The following is a 26,635-nucleotide window of genomic DNA, read 5'->3' as shown; positions in this document are numbered from 1 at the left end:
GCTCCCCACACCATGATGCTGGGTGTTGGCCCTGTGTGCCTCGGTCGTATGCAGTCCTGATTGTGGCGCTCACCTGCACGGCGCCAAACACGCATACGATTATCATTGGCACCAAGGCAGAAGCGACTCTCATCGCTGAAGACGACACGTCTCCATTCGTCCATCCATTCACGCCTGTCGCGACACCACTGGAGGCGGGCTGGACGATGTTGGGGCGTGAGCGGAAGACGGCCTAACGGTGTGCGGTACCGTAGCCCAGCTTCATGGAGACGGTTGCGAATGGTCCTCGCCGATACCCCAGGAGAAACAGTGTCCCTATTTTGCTGGGAAGTGGCGGTGCGGTCCCCTACGGCACTGCGTAGGATCCTACGGTCTTGGCGTGCATCCGTGCGTCGCTGCGGTTCGGTCCCAGGTCGACGGGCACGTGCACCTTCCGCCGACCACTGGCGACAACATCGATGTACTGTGGAGACCTCACGCCCCACGTGTTGAGCAATTCGGCGGTACGTCCACCCGGCCTCCCGCATTCCCACTATACGCCCTCGCTCAAAGTCCGTCAACTGCACATACGGTTCACGTCCACGCTGTCGCGGCATGCTACCAGTGTTAGAGACTGCGATGGAGCTCCGTATGTCACGGCAAACTGGCTGACACTGACGGCGGCGGTGCACAAATGCTGCGCAGCTATCGCGATTCGACGGCCAACACCGCGGTTCCTGGTGTGCCCGCTGTGCCGTGCGTGTGATCATTGCTTGTAGAGCCCTCTCGCAGTGTCCGGAGCAAGTATAGTGGGTCTGACACACCGGTGTCAATGTGTTCTTTTTTCCATTTCCAGGAGTGTATTTTATCACGAACGGCACCTGAGCAGTACCCCAGTCGTGGTCAGGTCTTCTGTGCAGTCGTGAGTGCATTATGTCAGAGCAAAGTGAATTCGAAAATGGGTAAATTGTTGGCGCCCGGATGGTGGTGCTTTCCGTAAACAAGGCAGCCAAAGAGTTTGGTGTTTCGGGAGGCAGCGTGTCGAAGATTTATACAGGACACAGTGAAAGCGGAAAAATATCACCTGGTAAATCAATGCGGATGAAATTGTGTGTTGGTTGATCGTGACATATGGTCATTGAAGAGGATTATAACGAAAAATAAGACGACAACAGCTGCAAAAATCACTGCAGCACTCGCGAACCCCGTCTGCACCAAAACAACACGAATGGAGCTCCAGAAGCAGGGAAGTGCAGGGAGACCTGGAATTCCAGAAATTCCAGAAACAGTCGTCAGTGATGCAAATGCCCATACCATATAAACATGGGGCCGAAGCCATAAAACCAAAATTTAGACTATGGAGTTACCCCCCACTCCGTCTACAGGCCACAAGTGGCCCATCGGGACCATCCAACCGCAGTGTGCGCGGTGGAGAATGCGGATAGGAGGGGCGTGGGGTCAGCACACCGCTCTCTCGGTCGTAAGATTGTATTCTTGACCGAAGGCGCTAGTGTTCGGTCGAGTAACTCCTCAATTGGCATCACGAGGCTGAGTGCGCCCCGAAAAATGGCAACAGCGCATGGCGGCCTGGATGGTCACCCATCCAAGTGCCGACCACGCCCGACAGCGCTTAACTTCGGTGATCTCACGGGAACCGGTGTATCCACTGCGGCAGGCCGTTGCCATGGAGTTACGGAATAAAGTAATTTGGTCGGCTGAGCCTTGTTTCACACTGTTCCCATGTTTTGAACGACTTTACGCCCCAAGAATGTTACATGCGGGGGAGGCGGTACGTTCAGTGAAGATTTGGGCAGCCACATGGTGGAATTCCTTGGGCCCCTGGTTACTCTGCCAAGGACTATTTGACCGTCTTGGGTATTCGGGGTCGATTCCATGGTACAATGGTTGTTCCCCAGTGGTGGTGTTGCATTTCAAGATGTCAGGGCGTAATGTTCCCTGATATGCTCTCGTATAATCGCGGAGAACGCTGGAAAAGAAACAGTTCCACGTTCTGCCACCAGGCGAGTATATGGCCCTGTAAGTAGTCAGATTGTCCATTGTTTCCTGTTTCGATGTCAGTATGCCGTTTGTTGCTCCGCGAAGTATGTTGATTTCCTTTCGTGAACTGACTGTTCGTGTAAAGGGTTAAGAAGGCTATGTTTTCCGTACGAAACGCAATCGCTTTTGTGAAGAAAGACCGTGCATTGCTGAAAAGGTTGTTTTTCAGAGCAGCAGAAATAGCAGGTATCTGAACGACAGAAGTAGCTGTGAAGAAGCCCCATATCAATAAATAGGCTAAGCAATATCATAAAAAAATTCAAGAAACAAGTGATTTAGGTGGTGCAGCAGTGAGGGGGAGGCGGCCCATTTTCATGGCGGTTGCTGATGAAGTTGCTAGAGCTATAGGCGGCGGTGCAGCATGTTCCTAAAATTCTGGAAGCAGTGTTCGAGCTGTGTCAAGGGAATTGTCTCTCAGTTCAAAAGATTTTACTGCGCATTTTACACTGGTATCCCCAGAAGATACAGAATGTGGACCAAATGAAGCTCCAAGATAGATTACAACGCCATGGCCGTTTGATTTCTGGCACGCATGGAAATGGATGACATGTGGTCGGGGAATATTCTTTGGAGGGACGTAGCTGATTTTATTCCGCAGCGTACCGTGAATACAAAGAACTGTAGCATTTAGATGTTCTGCTTCGCCACATGCGTGCAGGAACATCCACTGCACTCAGATTATGTGACTATGTGGTGTGGTTTCACAAGCTCCTTCATTTTCAGTTCATTTCTCTTCGATGAGAAGACACCTCGAAGGCTAGTTACTTGTACAGTGTCATCTGCACGTTGTAAGGACCTCTTTGTGCAATATGTGATTCCTGCTTCGCAAGAACACAATTGTGTCCTTCATGCAAGGTGGGTGACAGCACACGTCCCTTGTCAGCTGAACGATTTCCAAGGATAAACCTTCGGTAACGACTACATCATCTCTAGGCAGTTTCAAGATGTCTGGTCACGCAGATGCGGCGACCTAAATGTGTGAGACTTCTGTTCCTGTGGATATCTGAAAGATTGTGCGTATCATGGATGTGTCCGGACTCTTCTTGATTTGAGGGATAGCACGCGACGGCGTATCACTCGGGTTATATCGCTATGCTGCAAGCAACTGTCGACTGTGCTGCGTTATAATGTTGCTGAGTCTGGATACCACACTGACCCATGTTTTGACTCGTGGCCACATTCTAACAAAACTGCCAGAACCACCTCTATCATGCGTTTGATCGTTCCTCTGCTTTCCCTGCCCCCATACCATATTCTGACTGGTTACAGCGCAAAATTTTCACTTGGTGTCAGAGAGCGGAACTTATTTTTTTCAGCGTACTCTGCTAGCATACCACTTAATGAACGTACCTACGATGTTTCAGCGTCCTGCAATATATACAGCCAGCATTTACAGCACTCGGAACCTTGTCTGTTTAATATAACTGCCCGGTGCATGACAAGCTGTATCGATCAGTGCAGTACAGTTGCCGCATGCTGCACCCGAATCACTTTGCTGAAGCTACGTAGCGACGTTGGTTTCCGCTGAATGCCTCCCGAACGAAATAGCCGCCGCCAGTAAATTACAAATAATAATCCCTCATTAGGTGGCGATTCACTTGCATTGCAATCAGCACGGCAATTTGGTCTCTAAACGCAGAAACCTGATGCCGATTGCAGCAGGAAGAGGTGAGAACTGGCGAGACAAGAGAGGCGGCGTGGTTCTGGGTGAGGGGAGGCGGCCACGCTGCCCATCCTCTTTAATTGAACGCCGAGCGCCCGGCAGGCAAACGGGCCAAAGCGGATAAGCGCGGCTTACGCTGATCCCGGTCTGGAGCGACGGCTGTTAAGCCGTCAAAACGTTGCCACGGGTGGAAGTCGGCTGTTCCAGCAGTACTTCTGTTCGGGAGGCAGAGTCCCAGATTCATCGAGTACTTGCCTAGCCCGTAGCAAGCCTGTAATAGAACTCTGTTGAGTTGACGTCTCTTTTCATGTGGTCAAAAGTATCCGGAAACCTGGCTGAAAATGACTTACAAGTTCGTGGCGCACACCATCGGCAATGCTGGAATTCAGTTTGATGTTGGCCCACCCTTAGCTTCGATGACAGCTTCCACACTGTCGCAGGCATACGTTCAGTCAGATGCTGGAAGGTTTCTTTGTGAATAGCAGCCCATTCTTCACGGAGTGCTGCACTGAGGAGAGGTATTGATGCCGGTCGGTGAGGTCTGGCACGAAGTTGGAGTTCCAAAACATCCCAAAGCTGTTCTATAGGATTCAGGTGAAGGCACTGTGCAGACCAGTCAATTACAGGGATGTTAGTGTCGTGTAACTACCCAGCCACAGACCGTGTATTATGAACAGGTGCTCGATCGTCTAGAAAGTTGCAATCGACATATCCGAATTGCTCTTCAACATAAGGAAGCAAGAAGGTGCTTAAAACATCAATGTAGGCTGTGATGTGATAGTACCATGCAAAACAACAAGAGGTGCAAGCCCCCTCCATGAAAAACACGACCACACAATAACACCACCGCTCAGAATTTTACTGTTGGCACGAGATACGCTGGCGGATCACGTTCACCGGGCATTCGTCATACTCACACCCTGCCATCGGATCGCCACATTGTGCACCGTGATTCGTCACTCCACACAACTTTATTCCACTGCTCAATCGTCCAATGTTTACTCTCCTTACATCAAGTGAGGCGTCGTTTGGCATTTACCTGCGTGATGTCACTTAAGAGCAGCCGCTCGAACATGAAATCCAAGTTTCCCCACCTCCCGTCTAGCTGTCGTAGTACTTGCAGTGGATCCTGATGCTGTCTGGAATTACTGTGTGATGGTCTGGATGTGTGTCTGCCTATTGTATTACACATTAAGACCCTCTTCAAATGTCGGCAGTCTCTGTAAGTCAACAGACGTGGTCGGCCTGTACGCTTTTGTATTGCACGTGTCCCTTCATGTTTCCACTTCACTATCACATCGGAAACAGTGGACGTAGGGATGTTTAGGAATGTGGAAATCTCGCGTACAGACTTACGACACAAGTGACACACAATCACCTGACCAAGTTCGGAGTCCATGAGTTCCGTAGAGCACCCCATTCTGCTCTCTCACGATGTCTATTGACTACTGAGGTAGCTGATATGTTGTATCTGGCAGTAGGTGGTAGCACAATGCTGTTGGGAGTGTTCGGATACTTTTGATCACATAGTGTATGTCGACTGTGAGTAGCCGACCGATGTCTAGTCGATTACCTGCTGTAAGCATCAGTGTATCAGCATGGAGATTATGACGTGTCAGTTGTTCAGATTTGTAATGCAGTTAATTTAAACACGCAATATGTTTCGGAAAGACATGATCCCATTATCGAGTTCTGTAAAAAGGAAAGGACAGATAATTAATTCGCATTATTTCACACACTTAAATGCATGTAATGGAAGTCTATCTACACTGAAGAGCCAAAGAAACTGGCACACTTGCCTAATGTCGTGTGGGCCCCCTCGAGCAGGGAGAAGTGCCGCAACACGACGTGGTATAGACTCGACTAATGTCTGAAGTAGCGCTGGAGTGATCTGATACCATGAATCCTGTAGGGCTGTCCATAAATCCGTAAGACTATGAGGGAGTGGAGATATCTTGTGAACAGCACGTTGGAAGGCATAACGGATACGCTCAATAGTGTTCATGTGTGTGGGTTTTGGTGGCCAGCGGAAATGTTTAAACTCAGAAGAATGTTCCTGGAGCCACTCTGTGGCAATTCTGAACGTGTGGGGAGTTGCATTGTCCTGCTGGAATTGCCCAAATCCGTTAGCATGCGTAATAGACATGAATGGATGTAGGTGATCAGATTGGATGCTTACTAACGTGTCAGCTGTCAGAGTCGTGTCTAAACGTATCTGGGGTCCCTTATCAATCCAATTGCACACGTCCTACAACATTACAGAGTCTCCACCAGCTCGAACAGTCCCCTGCTGACACGCAGGGTACATGAATACATGAGGTTGTCTGCATACCCGTACACGTCCATCAGCTCGATACAGTTTGAAACGAGACTCGTCCGACCAGGCAAAGTGTTTCCAATCATCAACAGTCCAATGTTGGTGCTGACGGGCCCAGGCGAGTCGTAAAGCTTTGTGTCGCACAGTCATCAAAGGTACGCGAGTAATGCTTCGGCTCCGAAAGCCCATATCGATGATGGTTCATTGAATGCTTCGCGCGATGACACTTGTTGATGACCCAATATTGAAATCTGCAGCAATTTGCAGAAGAGTTGTACTTCTGTCACATTGAACGGTTCTCTTCCGTCGTCACAGATTTGGCGTTTTACCGGATGTATGATATTCACGGTACACTCATGAAATAGTCGAAAGGGAAAATCCCCATTCCATCGCTACGTCGGAGATACTGTGTCCCATCGCTCGTGCTCCAACTATAACACCTCCCTGAAGCTCACTTCAATCTTGATAACCTGACACTGCAGCAGCAGTAACTGATCTAAGAACTGAGCCAGACACTTGTAGTCTCATATAGACGTTGCCGACCGCAGCGCCGTATTTTGCCTGTTTTCATATCTCTGTATTTGAATACGCATGGCTACCCAGTTTCTTTGGCGCTTGAGTGTATATTGGTTCAAATGGCTCTGAGCACTATGGGACTCAACTTCTGAGGTCATTAGTCCCCTAGAACTTAGAACTAGTTGAACCTAACTAACCTAAGGACATCAAACACATCCATGCCCGAGGCAGGATTCGAACCTGCGACCGTATCGGTCTCGCGGTTCCAGACTGCAGCGCCTAGAACCGCACGGCCACTTCGTCCGGCTCAGTGTATATTGTCCATGTAGCATTACGTACCTGAAATGTGTAACGGCATTCCGCACGGCTATAAATAAGCGCACAGGGAAAACGCATTATTAAACTATAAGGCTCTCCATTATACATATTTTGGTATAATATTCGAATTACTTGTGACGGTTAACACTTCCATGTGGTTGTTTTTCTGACTAAAGAAAGTGAACTGTCAATCATGTGCCGGAGACTGTAGGTATACAGCTATATCCTCGGTGGTTTTTATGTATACAAAACGACGCACCACGAAGTAATTATCAGTATGGGAAGGAAATCAGTAGACTTCATGCACATATAAAGACAAACGAATGATTAAAATTATAGAAAAATTGGATGAGTTATTCAAATGAAAGAGCTTCACAGGTTGATAACGCGTTGGTCCACTTATAGAATTTTTTGGCTGTCCTACTGAAGGATATCGTGCCGGATTCTGTGCACCTGGATCGTCATAATACCGGGATGGTTGAAGGTCCCTGCCCATACACATTCTCAATTGAAGGGAGATCCAGCGACCTTGCTGGCCACGGTACGGTTTTTTTAATCACACAGACGAGCGGTAGAAACTCTCGCTATGTGCGGGAGGGCATTAACTTGCTGAAATGTAAACAAGGGGTAGCTTCTACATCTACATGTACATCTACATAGTTACTCTGGAATTCACACTTAAGTTCCTGGCACAGGGTTCATCGAACCATTTTCATACTACTTCTCTGCCATTCCACTCTCAAATGGCGCGTGGGAAAAAGGAACACCTAAATATTTCCGTTCGAGCTCTGATTTCTCTTATTATGATGATCATTTCTCCCTAAGTAGGTGAGTTTCAAGAAAGTATTTTCGCATTCGAAAGAGGAAGTCGGTTGGTGAAATTTTGTAAATAAATCTCGCAACAAAGAAAACCGCCTTCGTTTCAATGACTGCCACCCCAACTCGCGTATAATATCAGTGACACTCTCACTCCTATTGCGCGATAACACGAAACGAGCTGCCCTTCTTTGCACTTTCTCGCTGTCCTCCGTCAATCCCACCTCGTAAGAATCCCATACCGCGCAGCAATATTCCAGCAGAGGACGGACAAGTGTAATGTAGGTTGTCTCTTTAGTAGGTTTATCGCATCTTCTAAGTGTTCTGCCAACAAAGCGCAGTCTTTGTTTCGCCTTCCTCACATTACTCTCTATGTGGTCTTTCCAATTTAAGTTGCTCGTAATTGTAATTCCTAGATATTTAGTCGAATTGACAGCCCTTATATTTGTTCGATTTATCGGGTTTCTTGTAGTACCCATGTGGGTGACCTCGCACTTTTCTTTGTTTAGTGCCAATTGCCAGTTTTCGCACCATACAGAAATTCTCTCTACATCACTTTGTAATTGGAATTGATGATCTGACAATTTTACTACATGGTATATTACAGCGTCATCTGCAAACAATCTAAGGGGGCTGCTCAGATTATCACCCAGAACATTTATGTAAACCGGAAACAGCAGAGGGCCTATGACACTACCTTTCGGAACGCCAGATATCACTTCTGATCTACTCGATGATTTACCGTCTATCACTACGAACTGTGACCTCAGGAAGGACAACAAAACTGGACGTAGATTATCGTCGACGTACCGCTGTGCTGTGAGAGTGCCTCGGATGACAAGCAAAGGCGTCCTGGTTTGAAATGAAGTATCACTGCAAAGCACCACACCTGGCTGTCGGACACTATGGCGGGCGATCGTCAGGTGGTATTATGGCGTTGTCTGGGGCGTCTTCGTTGGTCATTGGATCTCAGTTCGAAGTGGGACTAATCACTACAGTTCTGCACCAGTCAGATTCCAGCTCGAAGATGTGTCTGGAGACGTCCCAGACAGTGGTAGGAAACCAACCTGATTGTCGCCCGCCTTACAGCCCGAAAACCAGAAGTGATGATTTGAGAGTCATTTCTTTTCACAATAGGACCACTTTGATTACTATCCGCAGTAACCTTACAGCAGAATGGCACGCCTCATCTTCATTGCCCTTCATGGAAGCCATCCTGGGTTTACATTTGGTAAGATAATGCCCACCCATACATGACTAGAGATTCTCCTGTTTGTCTTCGTGCTTTCCAAACAGTGCCTCGGCCTGCAAGGTTGCCGGATCTCTCCCCAACTGAGAACGTTTAGAGAATATTGGACAGGACTCTCCAACCAGGTCGAGATTTTGGGTATCTAATGTGCCAGTGGGACAGAATTTGGCACAATATACCTCTGGAGGACATCCAATAACTCTGTCAACACTGCCAAGCCGAATGACCAGGGGTGGACCAATGCGTTACTGACTTACTCAGTTTGTGAAGCCTTTTCTTTTAAATAAATCACCAAATTTACTGAAGCTGTAATCATTTGTCTCTACATGTATATCATATCAACGATTTCCGTGCCATTCGGGTAAGTTCTTCTAGGTGCGTCCTTTTTTTTTGTCTTAGACTGTACTGACTTTCATTAGCTCTGGAAAGTGTTAAGAGCAACCGCTGATTATGAACGTTATAGGATAATGCACACAATGGAGAGTCTCGCAGGTTCTGTCGTGATCATCTGTGGAAAGTGGTTCATGAGCGGTGAAACCATGAATTGGCGACAAGTCACTGGACGTCTGCACCTCATCACAGAACGGGGAGGTCGTAGGCTTCCACGCTCTGTAAAGCAGGACAGGCGGCCACCTATGGCAGATCAGGCGAAAGAGTCAATTTCTGTTAGAGGAACGAACTCTTTGGCGCACACCACTCAGCGCACATTGTGGAACACATGTTCAGGGCAACAGACAACATCTATGTTTTCTCATGTTGAACCAACAACCCCGACATGACATCGTCCAGACTGCACCATGAATCAATGGTAATGTGTCTCGCCTGGTCAAAAGAATCACGTATTTTGCCGCATAAGATCGATGTTCTTGACTGAATACGCCATCACCCATGAGAATGGTTTCTCGAAACGTGCACCCTTTCACAAATCTAGGCTGGTTGAGGCAGGAACAATCATCTGGGGTTCCTTAGCATCCGACTATGTTTGATGTCTTCCCCAAAGGTGATGGCTTCTGTCAGCAGAACTACAATCCATGTTACAAGGCCAGAATCGTGCTAATGTGGCTCTAGGAGCATGATAGTGGACTCGCACCGATATCCTGGCGTCCAGCTTCCTATGGAATCCAATTGGGTGCTATCGGGCGCTTAATCTGTACCCCCAAACCAACGGCCTGTGATTTGCGGAAACTGAGCAACCTTTTCGTAGAAATCTGCTGCTACATACCTCTACAAACCCACCAAGGACTTTCCGAGTTCATGACACGCAGAACGGCAGCTGTATTGAATTTCCAAGGTGATTCAACACGCTGTTAAACACCTAGCCATAACACTTTGGCTCATTCAGTGTATTTATTCTGTATGTAACACAATCCACATCCATGGAAGACTCCACTAAGGGCAATAGAAGGCGGTTCAATAAATACCACAGGTCCCATCTAATTTAAAAGAGAGATAGCTAGACAATGTCACATCGTCCTTGCGAGCAAGCTTTGTACTTCTACTCGTCTCGAAGGAAGATGCGCGGAAGTACAGCCGCTTTACACAAAATGGTTATGGCTTTATTGGCCACTTATTGACAAACTGCCAATTTGCTTCTGTCTCGCGTTCTTCGGCCGACGTTCATCTGCTGATTTTACTGACGTTTCGCCACCAAGAGTAGCTCGCGTTGTCAAAGTTTCACCCTCCATCGCCGGTGGTGAATTGGAGCCGAGCTCGCGGCCGCTGACTATATGTACCTGGAGCGCCAACGTCCGAGGGCTTCTCCGTGGTCGTTTCCGGTGCGGTTCTCCTCTTGCTACCTGCGACGGTCGTTCGCTGCAATACGGGAAGCCACTATCCGTTTACCTTCAGGCGCTCTTCTTTCTTGTTGAAGCTATTCCCGTGTTTATGTATTTCTACAGCTTTTCTGAATAAGCAGGGGTGATAGTGCTTCTATACAGCCAGAACTTCCGTATCGCTGAACTTTATTACGTGGTTGGTCTCACTCAGCACGTGCTCTGTCACGGCCGATTTCTCCATCTGCCCCAACCTGCAATGTCGCTTATGTTCTTTGATCCTGGTGTTGAATGATCGTCCAGTCATTCAGACATTAACTTTTCTGCGTGCGCATGGTATTGCAAGTGGGTCCCTTTTATCCTTTGCCGATCTAAGACATTCTTTTATCTTCCTTGCGGGTTTGAAAATTGTCTTTACGCCGTGTTTATGCAATATGCGGCCGATTCTGTCCGCCACTCTGGGAATGTAAGGCAGAAAGGCCTTACCCGAAATTTCTTTTTCTGATTTCTTACTTCGCCGAGTGTTTGGCTCTGTTGAACTGGGAAGAAAACCTGTCAGCTGATAGAGTTTGCTGGAGCAAGCTTCTTGCCCAATATGGTACTTAGCGTTGGAGGAACTAAGTCTAAGTACGTGCGATCATTAATGTTTTTTTTCTTTTTTTTTGCAAAATCGGGACAGTGAAAAAATGGAAAACTTGATAGTAAAACACGTCTACCGTCTTTGCAACAGTTTTTTCTGTTATTCCACTGTACATTTTGAAGTCACAGCTTCATTTCCAGGATTTTAATTGTTCAGTAAACAGTTTCGCTGCGATGTTACACGCCAGAAACGTCTGTCTGCAAAAGGTGGTGACTTGTTTTTCGCATGACACAACAGTGGTTTCCACATGTTGCTGTTTACCTGGTTTTGAAAATTATTGATATAACGTTACCACATTGATGGTATTTGATAATAAATTCTGATAACACTGTTGAAACACATGATCAAAAACAGGAAGACTTGGTACAAGGGGGCGGGGGGATACTTTGAGAAGGGAGAGATTTAGCTGTTCTAGTGGTGTAAGGTGTGGAACATCAAAGGAGCATGATATTTTATGCTTTAGATTGAGTGTAATTAAGGAAAATTGGTGGTAAAGGGGTAGGAAAGAGTAGGAGAGTGTGTTTGTGTATGGGGGGGGGGGGGGGGGGAAGCAGGAGAAAGTCCTGGAGTGAGGTACGGGAGGCGGGAATTGGGATAGATCTCATAGGAAGAATAAATTTAGCCATGGATCTCATTGTGTGGAAGAAGGAGTTTGTTAAAACCTCACTGGGAGAGGTTGTGAAGAATACGTAGATGTAGAATTAGTTGGATGAACTGACACTAGGACGGGAGCACAAAAGGTTTGGAAATTAGATGAGGTGCAGCGCGGTTGTTGTGGAGTCGAGTTTGCGAGATGTGAAGTGTAAATGATGTTCAATCTGTGCAAGGAGCCAGGGAAGAATGATACACTGGTAAACGGTCTATGTAGAAAAGGATACGCGGATGTGGAAAGCAAGGTGGGGTGCGCGGCGTTCAAAGATTAGGAGATATCGATGGGACTTTCGTACGGCGGATGTCCAGGCTACAGCAAACTGTGGCTTTTCAGCGCTGGAAGCTGATGGAGGAATGCAATTCCAGTGTTCGGTCGAGTTGTAGTTATTGCACTAGTGTGCAAAACTGAGGGACGAAAGTAACATTCGCAGGATGTCTCATTGCCAAGAAACATAACTCGATAATTCGATGAAACTTGGACGACACAAAGAAAGAACTGCTACAATAGTACAGTGCAGTGTAGTACAGGAGATAACTGAAAGAAATACGTAATAAGGGGAACAGAAAGTACGCTTTTATTCAAAGGCAATTGTTGCACTGAAATGGTTCAAATGGCTCTAAGCACTATGGGACTTAACATCTGAGGTCATCAGTCCCCTAGACCTAGAACTACTTAAACCTAACTAACCTAAGGACATCACACATATCCATGCCCGAGGCAGGATTCGAACCTGCGACCGTAGCAGTCACGCGGTTCCGCACTGATGCGCCTAGAACTGCTCGGCTGCACTGAAATCACGGCCATTCATGATAGACCCCCTGGCGCGACATGTACATCAACTAGGATACTCTGCAAATCAAATGTAAGTGCCTGGCAGAGGGTTCATCGAATCTCCCTCACAACTGTCTATTATTCCAATCTCGCATGGCGCGCGAAAAGAACGAGCACCTATTTCTTTCCGTACGAGCTCTGATTTCCCCCTCCCCCTTTTGTTAGCGTGGTGATAGTTTCTCCATATGTAGGTCGGTGTCAACAAGATATTTTCGCATTCACAGGAGAAAGTTGGTGATTGGAATTTCGTGGGAAGATTCCGTCGCAACGAAAGACGCGTTTCTTTTAAATCCTGTATCATTTCAGTGACACTCTCTCCTTATATTTCGCGATAATTCAAAACGTGCAGCCCTTCTTTGAGCTTTTTAGATGTACTCCGTCAGTCCCGTCTGGTAAGGATCCCACACCGCGCAGCAGTATTCTAAAAGAGGACGGACAATGGTAGTGTAGGCAGTCTTTTTAGTAGAGGAGATTTAGTAGGGTGTGCGACCACCACAAACGGCTATGCACGCTGTATAAAATGCTCCCATGCTGGCCACAAGGTTAATAAACAGTTCTTGTGGTAGAGCGTTCCACTCCTCCACCAGCGTGGTTAAGCGCTGCTAGATGGTCACTGGCTGTTGTGGACGAGCTGCAGCATGTTTCCCCAGTGCATCCCACTCGTGCTCGATGGGATTTAAGTGAAGGGAAAGGGCAGGCCAGTCCGTTCGCTGAAAATCCTCACGCTCCACGAGATCCTGCATTTGCGCTGTTCGATGCGGACGCGCTTTGTTATCCATAAAGATGAGGCCAGGGCCTGCTGCGGGACACTTTCAGTGAGGTGTCTAAATTTTCGTCAAGAGCCAAAACCGAAGAAGATAGTGACACTGGCCGCTGAGGCTTGAAGCGAAGCCGTCGTTCTAACTCGTCCTAAACGGCGTTCCACTGGGTTCAGGTCGAAACTCTGGGCAGGCTAGTCCGCTTCAGAAATGTTACGATGTGGAGCACTATCACACTGATACCCAATCGTTGTCTCTGAACTGTTTAGCATCATAGACTCGCATTCGGGAGTTATTTCTAACTCCCTGTGCACCCTCATTGTGCTAGCTGGACTGCTGGTGGCACTTAGGGGCTCACCAGTGCCTCATTTCGCTGATTTCGTGCGAGTTTTTACAACCAACTTCCGCAATGCTCGACAGTCCCTGTCCGTTAGTGCTGCTCTTGATTCAGCTGCGGTTTCTGCTTCGCGTTTCCGCTCCGCAGTCATATAACCAACAGTCGACTTGAGCAGCTCTAAAAAGAGTTGAAATGTCCCTCGTGGGTTTCTTACTCAGGGGACGTCCAACGACAAGTGCACGTTCGAAGTCACTGGGCTCTCGTGACCAGTTCGTTCTGCTGTGCTGCTTCTCAATTCTCTGCCTCGTTTTATGCTCGCGCCTCTCATGATACACGATGGTCTATCACATGGGGATGTCCAGATAGTTTCATCAAATAGTTATGCTGCTGATGTCAATGAAAATACGATTGTTATAGATTACTGGCCATTAAAATGCTACACCACGAAGATGACGTGCTACAGACGCGAAATTTAGCCGACAGGAAGAAGATGCTGTGATATGCAAATGATTAGCTTTTCAGAGCATTCACACAAGCTTGGCGCCGGTGGCGACACCTACAACGTGCTGACATGAGGAAAGTTTACAACCGATCTCTCATTCACAAACAGCAGTTGACCGGCGTTGCCTTGTGAAAGTTGTTGTGATGCCTCGTGTAAGGAGGAGAAATGCGTACCATCACGTTTCCGACTAAAAGGAGACTATGTCGAAAAATAAGAAAGGTTTACCTCAAACACATAAGTAGTTTTTATTTTTGCAGCGACTTTTCAAACGCCCCTCGTAGGCGCAAGACGACGTAAATCGGTAAAAGGTGGAACTATTGTATCGAAATCTTGGCTCCAAACATGCCAGTGCGAAAGGAGACTCTTTTCTCGCGAGTGTCGCTCTTCTGGTGCCACCAAAATGTTCCCAAAGTAAGGAACAGAGTTTCTTCCCACCCCTAGACCTAAACATCGGCAGAAAGGATCGACGGTGCCTCCCCCTCCCCTCACCTTCCACCCCTCCCTCGCAGCCACCGGCAATGTCTCTGGGACACAGCAGTCGGGCTACTTTTCGTATCGGTCCGTGCAATATGCTCCAAAAACCGATGCACGAGAATGCGATTATTCAGGCGGTCGTACGTCGATTTTCATTGATCACAGATGTAAGGGGCCAAGTGCTTTGGATAGCCCTTGTCATAGTAATCATTTGTATGCCTATCGGTAGAACGAGCGTACTAGTTATCCTATAGTGCAGCGTCAAAGTTAAAACATACACACTTCCTCCAGCCTAAGCAAATAGAACAAGTCGGTTGGTTCTTTTGCAGTAGGTGTGGCCTAGGGTGGGCCTTAGACGGATTATAAAAGTAGCAGTTGTTCAAGGGCGGTTCCTGGGAAAAACCATAAAGCCATGATTTTTGGATGCCAAAAATATCCCGTGTCGATAGCCACTTCTATAATTTATATTCGTGGTAAATCGTCGAAATTTTAACCATATATTCTTAAGACCATGTTCTCGTGGCACCTTGACACTTTTTCCGGTATCATTATCAAGATCGTTATCGAGATCCAGAGGTTCAAAGTTACCGTACTGATGCACGTAAAATATGCACGTAATATCCCGCTGAGGCGTATATGTTGTGTTAACTGACGTAGTGAACGTATTGTAAGGGTTCTGGGGTCATCGCAATGATTCTGAGTTCACAAAACTATGTTTCTCGTCACCATTATTTCACCAAGAAAAGTTTATGACGCGTAGTCTATGTATAACGTAATGAGCACTTCACACCTGTACAGGTTGTCTAGACCTGGAAGTTATTCGATGGTGCCACAAAATTCTAAGTACGTGTAAAACAAACACGGCATTTTTTAGTATACTTTAGGTGTAGTCTATAAACATGTTGTGTATTTTTACTTGAGGTAATGTAAAGTAAACTTGTGTTGGATGGGAGCCGATTTTGTGTTAATCTTATATTATGCATACGTATTTGTTGCTTATGTGTGACAGGGTACGTAAATGTGCCAAAGTATATAAATAAACTGTCCAAACATTACTGACATACAGAATTCGTTTTATATAAGAAGCACACTCTCCCGTAATGGGGAAAAAGGGGAACCAGCTGAAAAACGCTCCTGTCGGAGCACAAAAAAGGCGAATATACTCGTATTTCAAAGATTCTGACAGAAACTAGGGGAATCAGCTGTCTTAATCTTCATTTCGCCTTCCTCACCAAAAACATTTTCATGATAGTATATTAGCATATTTTTGTGCTAAAAGAGAGTAGCGAAGAAATGGTGGCGGAGGAAGAGAGAGGAGACAGTGCCAGTGGGGGAGAAAGGGAGAGGAGACAGTAATGGTGTGTGAAATACAGTGGCATTGAAAGATAAAGAGAGATGGATGGAGATGGCAGCAGTGGGAACAACAAGGAGAGGAGACAATGACAATCAAGAAGAGAGATGTGTGGAGACCATACATCGGCTTGGGGACTCTGGACTTCTCCCAGAACGGTGAACTTTAACATGAAACAATTTGCCACTTTTCTCCATCCTATATACCCATGTTTGAAGTTTCCAGATCTAGTGGTCAAACCCTGAGAGAGCCCTCCTCACGGATGTGTGTGGAGAGAAGACAGTGCTGGTTGAAGAGAAAGACAGAAGACTATAAGCGAGAAAGAAAGAGACAGGGGAAATAGAATAGAAAAAGAATCAGGCAAACGCAATGGCAGTGGGCAGAGGGGCTGTGAAGGTGGCAGGGAATGGGACAATGGTATGGATGAGTGAGAGAAAGGGATGAAGACAGTGACAGTGGGGGAGACAGACAGGCGAAAGTGCCAATGGCAGAAAAAGGGGACAGTACGAGAGAGACTTTAGTATGTGCTGACATAAGCTGTCGCCAGTGCACCAATCGGCAAAGAGATTGCAAGAAGACCGGTAGCAGGCGCTGAATCGAGCACGCCTATCAGAAGAGAGGCCAAAGACAAACTCACAAGCAACGTGCCGCCAACGCCATCTCGACCACCAGTATTTAGATCTACGCCGCGGACCGGAGGGCCAGTTAGTCAAAGACAGTCACCCAGTAAGTCAGAGTTGGGGTCGCAGTCGCGGTCAGTCAGAGTCCGCTTCTAGCTAAGAGTCAGTCAGTACCTAGCGACGAGAGTAGTGTTCATAGCGGAACTTTTACTTCACCAGCGGTGAGACTAACGTGGACTATTACGGAAGAGCTTGGAGAAGAACAATTTGATTAAAGATAAGTAGCTTTTTGTTCTTATGAATACTGAACGCTTTTAATACAATGCATGCAGTTTGTGTTGTAGAAAGAGGATACTGGCCACCAAACAACATCCTCTCCTTGCTTCCCATGGTACAACACTGGCTGTGGCAATGAGACGCCACAAAAACACAGGCAAGAGCAATTGGAGGCAGACGCTAGACTACGAAGACATCAGTACAGAGAGAGACTGGCTAAAATGATCTAGAATATTGTGTTAAAGGAGTGCAAATATGTTCACTTGCTGGTTCCCACTTTTCCGTCAGTGTCTATTACAGAGGAGCATATTCGCCTTTTTTTGCGCTTTCCAGATGTAACTACGAGGTTTGCCCAGAAAGTACACTCTGGCCATTAAAATTGCTACCCCAAGAAGAAATACAGATGACAAACGGGTATTCATTGGACAAATATATTATACTAGCACTGACAAGTGATTACAATCTGAAGCAACTTGGGTGCATAGATCCTCAGAAATCAGTGCCCAGAACAACCACGTCTGGCCGTAATAACGGCCTTGACACGCGTGGGCATTGAGGCAAACAGAGCTTGGATGGCGTGTACAGGTACAGCTGCCCATGCAGCTTCAACACGATACCACAGTTCATCAAGAGAAGTGACTGGCGTACTGTGACGAGCCAGTTGCTTGGCCACCATTGACCAGACGTTTTCAATTGGTAAGAGATCTGGAGAATGTGTTGGCCAGGGCAGCAGTCGAACATTTTCTGTATCCAGAAAGGCCCGTACACCGCCTGCAACCTGCGGTCGTGCATTATCCTGCTGAAATGTAGGGGTTCGCAGGGATCGAATGAAGGATAGAGCCACGGGTCGTAACACATCTGAAATGTAACGTCCACTGTTCAAAGTGCCGTCATTGCGAACAAGAGCTGACCGAGACGTGTAACCAATGGCACCCCATACCATCACGCTGGGTGATACGCCAGTATGGCGATGACGAATACACGCTTCCAATGTGCGTTCACCGCGATGTCGCCAATCACGGATGCGACCATCATGATGCTGTAAACAGAACCTGAATTGATCCGAAAAAATGACGTTTTGCCATTCGTGCACCCAGGTTTGTCATTGAGTACGCCACCGCAAGCGCTCCTGTCTGTGATGCAGCGTCAAAGGTAACCGCAGGCATGGTGTCCGAGCTAATAGTCCGTGCTGCTGTAAACGTCGTCGAACTGTTCGTGCAGATGGATGTAGTCTTGCAAACCTCCCCATCTGTTGACTCAGGGATCGAGACGAGGCTGCACGATCCGTTACAGCCATGCCTGTCATCTCGACTGCTAGTGATACGAGGCCGCTGGGATCCAGCACAGCTTTCCGTATTACTCTCCTGAACCCACCGATTCCATATTCTGCTAACAGTCATTGGATCTGGACAAACGCCAGCAGCAACGTCGCGATACGATAAACCGCAATCGCGATAGTCTACAATCCGACCTTTATCAAGGGCAGGAACTTGATGGTACGCATTTCTCCTCCTTACACGAGGCACCACAACCACGTTTCACCAGGCAACGCCGGTCAACTGCTATTTGTGTATGAGAAATCGGTTGTAAACTTTCCCCATGTCAGCACGTTGTAGGTGTCGCCACCGGCGCCAACCTTCTGTAAATGCTCTGAAAAGCTAATCATTTGCATATCACAGCATCTTCTTTCTGTCGGTTAAATTTCGTGGTGTAGCAATTTTAATGGTCAGTAGTGTAAGTTCCGATCGATCGGTAAAGGGAAACCACAGAGAAAATCAGAAACGGTCTTATTTGCAACAGTTACGTACACCCTCCATCTACTTCTCTACATAGTCGCCGCTCCAACTTGGAGTTTTGTCATAGTGTTGTATCAACTTTCCAATATCCTCGTCATAGAAAGCAGCGGCCTGTGATTTCGGCCAGTTATCTGCGCTGGTCTGCAGCTCGTTGCCTGTGGAAAAATTTTGTCTTCATAGCCAGGGGTTCTTGTGACAGAGAAGAGACTCTGGGGGAGCCAATTACGGACTGTATTGTGGGTGATCAAACACTTCTCATCGGAAACACTGCAGTGTGCGGCCGAGAATTGGCATGAAGAAGGAACTGCTCGACAGTTGTGTTATGTGGGCTGCATGGCACAGGCGAAATCTGTGACCAGGACTCATATTTGGCGGGAGACGCTATTCCCTATGCATTTTTACGTGCTCACTTGTAACCTCCCAACAGAAAAATTTCGTAACCTATCAATAATAAAATGTGACTAATCTCTCAATAAAAAATGTGGCTCACTTATAACCATTCTATAATTGATTGCGAATGTAAACTGGTAAATTTTGGACGTCAGCATTGCTGCGTCATGGCCTTGAAATTTCATTCTGAATAAATTGAAAAATCTTACCTCAGTTAGGTCTCCGGATAACGCGTATATATCTGCTCCTGTATGAAACTAAACTTTTCTGGCACAGCCTAGTGCAACGCTGGCCGATAGATTTGTCATGTATAAAAAGAAACAACTGATTTTTCTTTTCAATAATCAGGATGACCAAGGATTGGAGAAATTAGTGAATTCTTTAAATTGAGATGAATGATTGTCAAAAGTTACCTTTTATGAGAAAGATTATTATTAACAGATTCTTTTTTAAAACATTTACATGGCACTTGATATAACAATACTACATAACCGCGAGGCTACTTTTATCTTATACTACAACGCTCAGGCTCCGCCAACGCTCCACCACGACCGGCCCAGCCAACACGATACACCAGACTGCTCGCTAGCAACTACTTACTGCTACACAGTTCCTACTGCATACAACACTGCTCTCTGGTCTGAGATTCTCTTACAGCTTACATATCGCAGGCAGCGCGTGAGCAATCCATCGAAATTACATCTGCTCGAGTGCGCTAGCGACGAATTTCTTAATCATGGACCTCTTACACACTATTTACTCAAAACTGTAAAGAGCGACGCGTCACGATCGACGGGCATACTAGAGACACTGCCCAACATATCTGTGCAAAGCTTTACTGGATTTTCCCAGTGGTCTCCATTTCCCGACCGATCGTAACTTACTTTCTGGGCAGCCCTCATATTACTTTTTTTATCTTTCTTTTCATACTACTGGTTACACCAGAAGATGAAACTGTTGAGATGAACAGTGCCTACTTCATTTTTTACTTAGATCTATCACAAGAAAGATTCCTAATAGAAATAAGAGCAGGTCATTTTTGCTATGATGGTGTATTTATTTTCTGAATAACTTTACACTTTTTGCTTGCATTATTTTCAGAAGGCGATGATTTACAGCTTCTACAAATTCTCAGAAAGTCATGGTTTGCACACAGCTATATTAACACTTTATTAAACAACTAGTTTCGAATAGAGACGGACCATCCTCAGGGATAAGGTGACATCTTTAATATGTGTGAAAGATCGTAACTGTTGACAAGCATTATGCCACATCCAACATATTAAATCCGAATGTAATAACGGAGTACATACAGCATACAGTAGGTAACGTGGCAGTGTACATTGCATTTTGAGTCTTGCTATGTTTTCGCCACCCTCTGCCAGACAGTAAAATGTGATTTGCAGAGTATCCATGTAGATGTAGACATTACTGACTGTTTTCTGTATGTACACCACCATTATATTCGAATTTAACATTTTGTTTTATTGCGTGATGCTTGCCAACAATTATGATTTGTCATATAATCACGGATGACACATTTCACTTGACGATGGTCCGTTTCTGATCAAAACCGGTTCTTTGATAATATGAAAATGCAGCTGTGTGCAAACCGTGGGTTTCCAAAAATTCTTTAATTACATTTCGTATAATTATTCGCTCACAAAACTATTACTAGCTTCATTGGCACTGCATATATTTTTTACTGTTTTCTTTATATGTACCTGGTTTGAAAAGTTGACTACTCCAGTAAAATTAAATGACACGTACACCCAAAGAAGCTAACTGTTACCAATTTTCGTGCCCAGGTCTGAACAGCTTCTTGCCTTTGAAGTTTTGTGTTATTCTAAAACTGGCTCTCATTGTTATTTTACATTAATTTTAAAGTGGCATATTTGGTAAAAAATTTCATCACGCTATTGCTGTTTATCTTGGTTATACAAGGAGCTGCAAGTGGGCGCTGTCTGTAGTTAAAATTCCAATATTTTAATAAAAAATTTGGGAGAAAGTGGTATTAGAGCCACCCAACTCATAATTATTACATATATGTTTGATGTTATTTATGTTAACAGTATCTGATTGGAACAAGAAAAATAGTAGCTTACATGCACAAAATTAATGTGATATAATTATGAGTTAGAGGAAATTATCTAAAAACTGAAATGTTCAAAACAATCAGATACCTGGGAGCAGTTACCGTGAGCTCTCACCGTATAAGATTTTTTTCACGACAGTTCCATTCTAAACTCTAGATCACGTGTGTAGGGAAAAGGATGAAATTTTGTGAAATAGATAATGTTATCAATCTTTGTATATTGTAAAAATTAATAAAATATGACGATAATTTAAACAGTAAACAAGAAGCACTTCATTTTTGACCACAAGATCGTTGGGATGAAAGGAGGATACGATGGACTGCAGAAAAGGTGACGGTGTTGTCGGAATACAAGAGGGGGTGGTTTTTGTATGTAGGATGGTTGTATGTGAGAGAGTAGTGGTAGTAGAACGGATTCGTGGGTACGCCTTATTTGTGTGGAAATTTCGCGAGTAGATATTGATGGTTATTGGATTGTGCGTAAGGGAAGAGTCTGAGTTCTCAGGAACCTCGATGCAAAGTCAACAAGGATTTAGAAAACATCGTTCTTGTGAAACACAACTAGCTCATTATTCGCATGAAGTGTTAAATGTTATTGACAAGGGATTTCAGATCGAATCCGTATTTCAGGATACTGCACAGACGAATTGTAGTGAAATTGCGTGCTTACGGAATATCGTCTTAGTTATGTGGATTTGTGATTTCCTCTCAGAGAGGTCACAGTTCGAGTAAAACAGAAGTGATCTCTGGCGTTCCCCAAGGTAGTGTTATAGTCCCTTGGCTGTTCCTTATCTATATAAACGCTTTGGGAGAGCATCTGAGCAGCCGTGTTCGGTTGTTTTGCAGGTGACACTGCCGGATATCGACTACCAAAGTCACCAGAAGATCAAAACAAATTGCAAAACAATTTAGAAAAGATATCTGAATGGTGCGAAAATTGGCGGTTGACCGTAAATAACGAGAAGTGTGAGATCATTCACATGAGTGCTAAGAGGAGTTCTTTAAACTTCGGTTACACGACGAATCAGTTAAATCTAAAGGCCGTAAATTCAACTAAATACGTAGGAATTACAGTCACGAACAAGGCTAACCAAAGACTGCGTTTTATAGGCAGGCCACTTAGAAAATGTAACAGACCTAGAAAGGAGACTGCCTACACTATGCTTGTTCGTCCTCTTTTAGAATACTACTACGCAGTGTGGGATCCTTACTAGATAGGACTGACGGAGTACATCGAAAAAGTTCAAAGAAGGGCAGCACGTTTTGTATTATCGCGAAATATAGGAGAGAGTGTCACTGAAATGATACCGGATTTGGACTGTACTTCATTAAAAGAAAGGCGTTTTTCGTTACGACGGAATCTTCTCACGAAATTTCAATCACCAACTTTCTCCTCCGAATGCGAAAATATTTTCTTGACACCGACCTGCATAGGGAGAGACGTTCACCACGATAAAATAAGGGAAAATCAGAGCTCGTACGGAAAGATATAGGTGTTCGTTCTTTCCGCGCGCTATACGAGATTGGAATAATCGAGAATTGTGAACGTGGTTCGATGAAACCTCTGCCAGGCACTTAAATGTGATTTTCAGAGTATCCATGTAGGTGTAGATGTATATGTAGAAGAACATCAAAGTTATCCGAATTTTCATAACGAGAATCCAACTTACAATGACCATTATCGATAAAATTAAATAGTTTATACACGGTACGGAAGAACAAAGCATCGTGATACTAACCATGTAAAAGAGGATACCGTGGCATCAGAAGTTTTCATAGTGCTTAAAGGAAAACCAGGAGTCAGAGTGGGAAAGAAAATACACGCACCTACATGCCTTGGTACGTGGTTTATAGTACACAACAGATATGAAGCCGTCATAACTGAAGAGTGGATGAGAAATGTTATGAACACTATCAGTCCGAGCCGGGAACAAAAAGTATATTGTGGTAAACGAACTGGGAGAATATATAAACAGAAAGGAACACGATCAATGACAGACACTAATGACAAGAACAAGAATGACCAGAAAATAGAAGATAGGATCTTGGAGGAGATAGATGATACACTCAAAGCATTCCACATAGACAGGTGAAGATACTCGTTAAGTGATTATATTGCACAGATTGGAAGATAGAATCAACATAAGGGAATAGTAGGACAAACAGTAATGGGAAAAGGTTAACTGAACTGCGACATAAACAGAAAATAAGACTGATGGCAACACACTTCAGGGCCAAACCGAGCAAGACATAGATATGGGCAGTCCGCGCACCTTCCTTGTAGAATTCGACGCTGACCATGTGGCAGTTAGTCTGAGAAACAGCAAATATGGATGGAATTGGAGACACGAATGAGGTCGCACGGGCTGTAAGTGACTTACGGAATAATGAAGTAACTGGAAAAGATGGGATAGCAGCAGAAATGATGGAGTAGGGAGGGACAGTGCGGCATACATTATAATCAACATTATCTACCGGTCTTGGACGACAGAGAAGTTACTATAAGGATGGAAGAATGGGATCGTAGTGGCAATAGATAAGAAGGGGGGCAAGAGGAATGTGAACAGCTACAGAGTGATATTGCTGCTGGAGCCCAACCACAACGCCTCTTGGAGGAAATAGAAGAACAAATAGAAAGTAAAGTTGGAGACTATCAGGACAGATTTAGGAAGGGAAGAGGATTCATAGGACAGATATTTTCACTGAAACAGCTGATTGAACTTAGGGTCTCACAGAACAAAATGATGGTAAAAAAAACTTCGTGCCCGTCCGGTTGGCCGTGCGGTCTAGCGCACGGCTTTCTGTGCGGAAAGGAGCGCCGGTCCCCGGCACCAATCCGCCCGGCGGATTTGTGTCGAGGTCCGGTGAGCCAGCCAGTCTGTGGATGGTTTTTAGGCGGTTTTCCATCTACCTCGGCAAATTCGGGCTGGTTCCTGTTACTCGGCCTCAGCTACACTATGTCGGCGATTGCTGCGCAAACAAGTTCTACTCGTACGTGTACACCACTATTACTCCATCACGCAAGCGTAGGGATTACACTCGTCTGGTGTGAGACGTTCCCTGGGGGTGCACAGGGGCCGAACCGCACAATAACCATGGGTTTGGTGTTGGGCAGCGAAGGAGTGAAATGGACTACTGAGGAAAGTACTGGGCCCAATACATGGTGAGACGTGGATTCGAAGACTAGGGGAGCATGAGAACAATACTAGTAGAAATCGGATTTGGGAGGACTGTGAAAAGTAGGAATATGGATAAAATGATGAAATGGGTATGGGAAACAACAGGGGGGTCAAGAGGAAAGACAAGGAGCAAATGGGCTGTTGAACACACAAGGGACTGATCGGAACTGTGGATCAAGGTAGAAAGAAAGGAAAATTGGAGAAGCTGTATGCCAGAAATCAACGACACATGTACATAACTATCCTCTAGGTCGCTGTGTATTGTGTTACAAACCCACAGCTACGTTCCTCTTGACAGAAAGGACTGCTTCTATCTCTGATTCTACATCCGTATTCCAAAGCACGGATTCATTGGTATGCTTTACTCTAAGCGTATATTTGACGAGAATTATTTACAGACTTACTACCATGCTACATTAGCATCCTCTGACTTTTGCTGCTGTATTACAAATAGTCACCCAATTACTTGTATACTCACCCTTTTCAGATGCTATATCCTTTTATACCAATAAAACGCAACCACATTTATTAGTCGTTAGTCAAAGCATTGGCTGAAACCGAGTTCCACTGCGTAGCATACAGTCCTATAACTTTGTCTAACCACCCATCGCCTCTTGAACCCTACCAGTTATCAAAATTTAGGGACTCTCAACATCTTCAGGCTTTGGCTACTGTGTGTAATACCAGTCTCAATGATGTTCACTGCACGTTGTGATAATTAGCTCCATATTCAACATCAAGCAACTAAAACTGATGGCCTTCGGTATTCATAAGGGATCGAAATTTTGCCTACACGATCTGATAGTAATGGACTGTAATCATCTTCGACACAACTCATCCGGTACTAATGAGTACCCCTATTACTTCCACAGTAAATCACTTCATAGAATTAGCAGCTCTTCCAGCCTTTCAAATGATCCTATAGATACAACACACTTAGGATCTGGATTGTAACCTATTCCGTACCAGATACCAGTCGAATATTCTTCAGATTTCTGTTTAGTCAATCTTCGAGCTACTCTAAAATCCAGAATTGAGTTGGTTGTAAAATAATATTTCTTACGTATTTTTTAAGAGTTAACTCAACCAACAATACTTAAAACATATCAGGCTGAAATGTCTTGTTCTCCGTCAAATTCGGTTATTATACACTTCAGTAAAATTACCGAAGATCTCCCATTCACAGAAAGTCCATTTAAAGAACCCTTTGAGTTCGACTCACCTCCTAGGTGTTCGATACTTGAGGGACATGTGGAGCAATACCTCGACTCAGCTAAGTTCATTTGAGGACCAAAAGCTCAAGTTCTCTGTCGTTTATCTCATTTTATAACAAAATTACGGCCGACAAAAGAATAGCGTTTTTATCACTTGTAACAAGTTCAACCTTGACGGATGGCTGTCGTTGCAGCATCCCTGAATGTGGAAGTAAATATGAATATAAAAAAAAGGAAGGAAGGTTTATCTGCTTAGCAAGAGTAATAGGAGGCAGATTTCAGACTACCTAACAAATGAAAACGAAATTTTCTGTTCCGACACTGACAATGTTGAGTGTTGAATGGAAAAAGCTCAAGGCAATCATAAAATGCGTGTTAGACAGGTACGTGCCGAGTAAAACTGTGAGGGACGGGAAAAACCCACCGTGGTTCAACAACAAAGTTAGGAAACTACCGCGAAAGCAAAGAGAGCTTCACTGTAAATTTAAACGCAGCCAAAACCTCTCAGACAAATAGAAGCTAAACGATGTCAAAGTTAGCGTAAGGAGGGCTATGCGTGAAGCGTTCAGTGAATTCGAAAGTAAATTTCTATGTACCGACTTGACAGGAAGTCCTAGGAATTTCTGGTCTTATGTTAAATCAGTAAGTGGATCGAAACAGCATATCCAGACACTATGGGATGATAATGGCATCGAAACAGAGGATGACATATGTAAAGCTGAAATACTAAACACCTTTTTCCAAAGCTGTTTCACAGAGGAAGATCGCACTGCAGTTCCTTCTCTAAATCCTCGCAGGAACTAAAAGATGGCTGAAATCGAAATAAGTGTCC

The 26,635-nt window shown here is 45.2% G+C and overlaps 1 pseudogene; it reads right to left on the bottom strand.

Annotated features, from left to right (window-relative positions):
- Nucleotides 1–1,546: 1,546 nt before the first annotated feature.
- On the bottom strand, nucleotides 1,547–1,663 carry LOC126285567 (5S ribosomal RNA; annotated as a pseudogene).
- Between the last annotated feature and the right edge of the window lie 24,972 nt (nucleotides 1,664–26,635).

This window comes from Schistocerca gregaria, chromosome 8 (genome assembly GCF_023897955.1).
Source record: "Schistocerca gregaria isolate iqSchGreg1 chromosome 8, iqSchGreg1.2, whole genome shotgun sequence".
Lineage (NCBI taxonomy): Eukaryota > Metazoa > Arthropoda > Insecta > Orthoptera > Acrididae > Schistocerca > Schistocerca gregaria.
The sequence above is the reverse complement of the archived record's forward strand: the minus strand, read 5'-3'. Positions and strand labels throughout refer to the sequence as shown.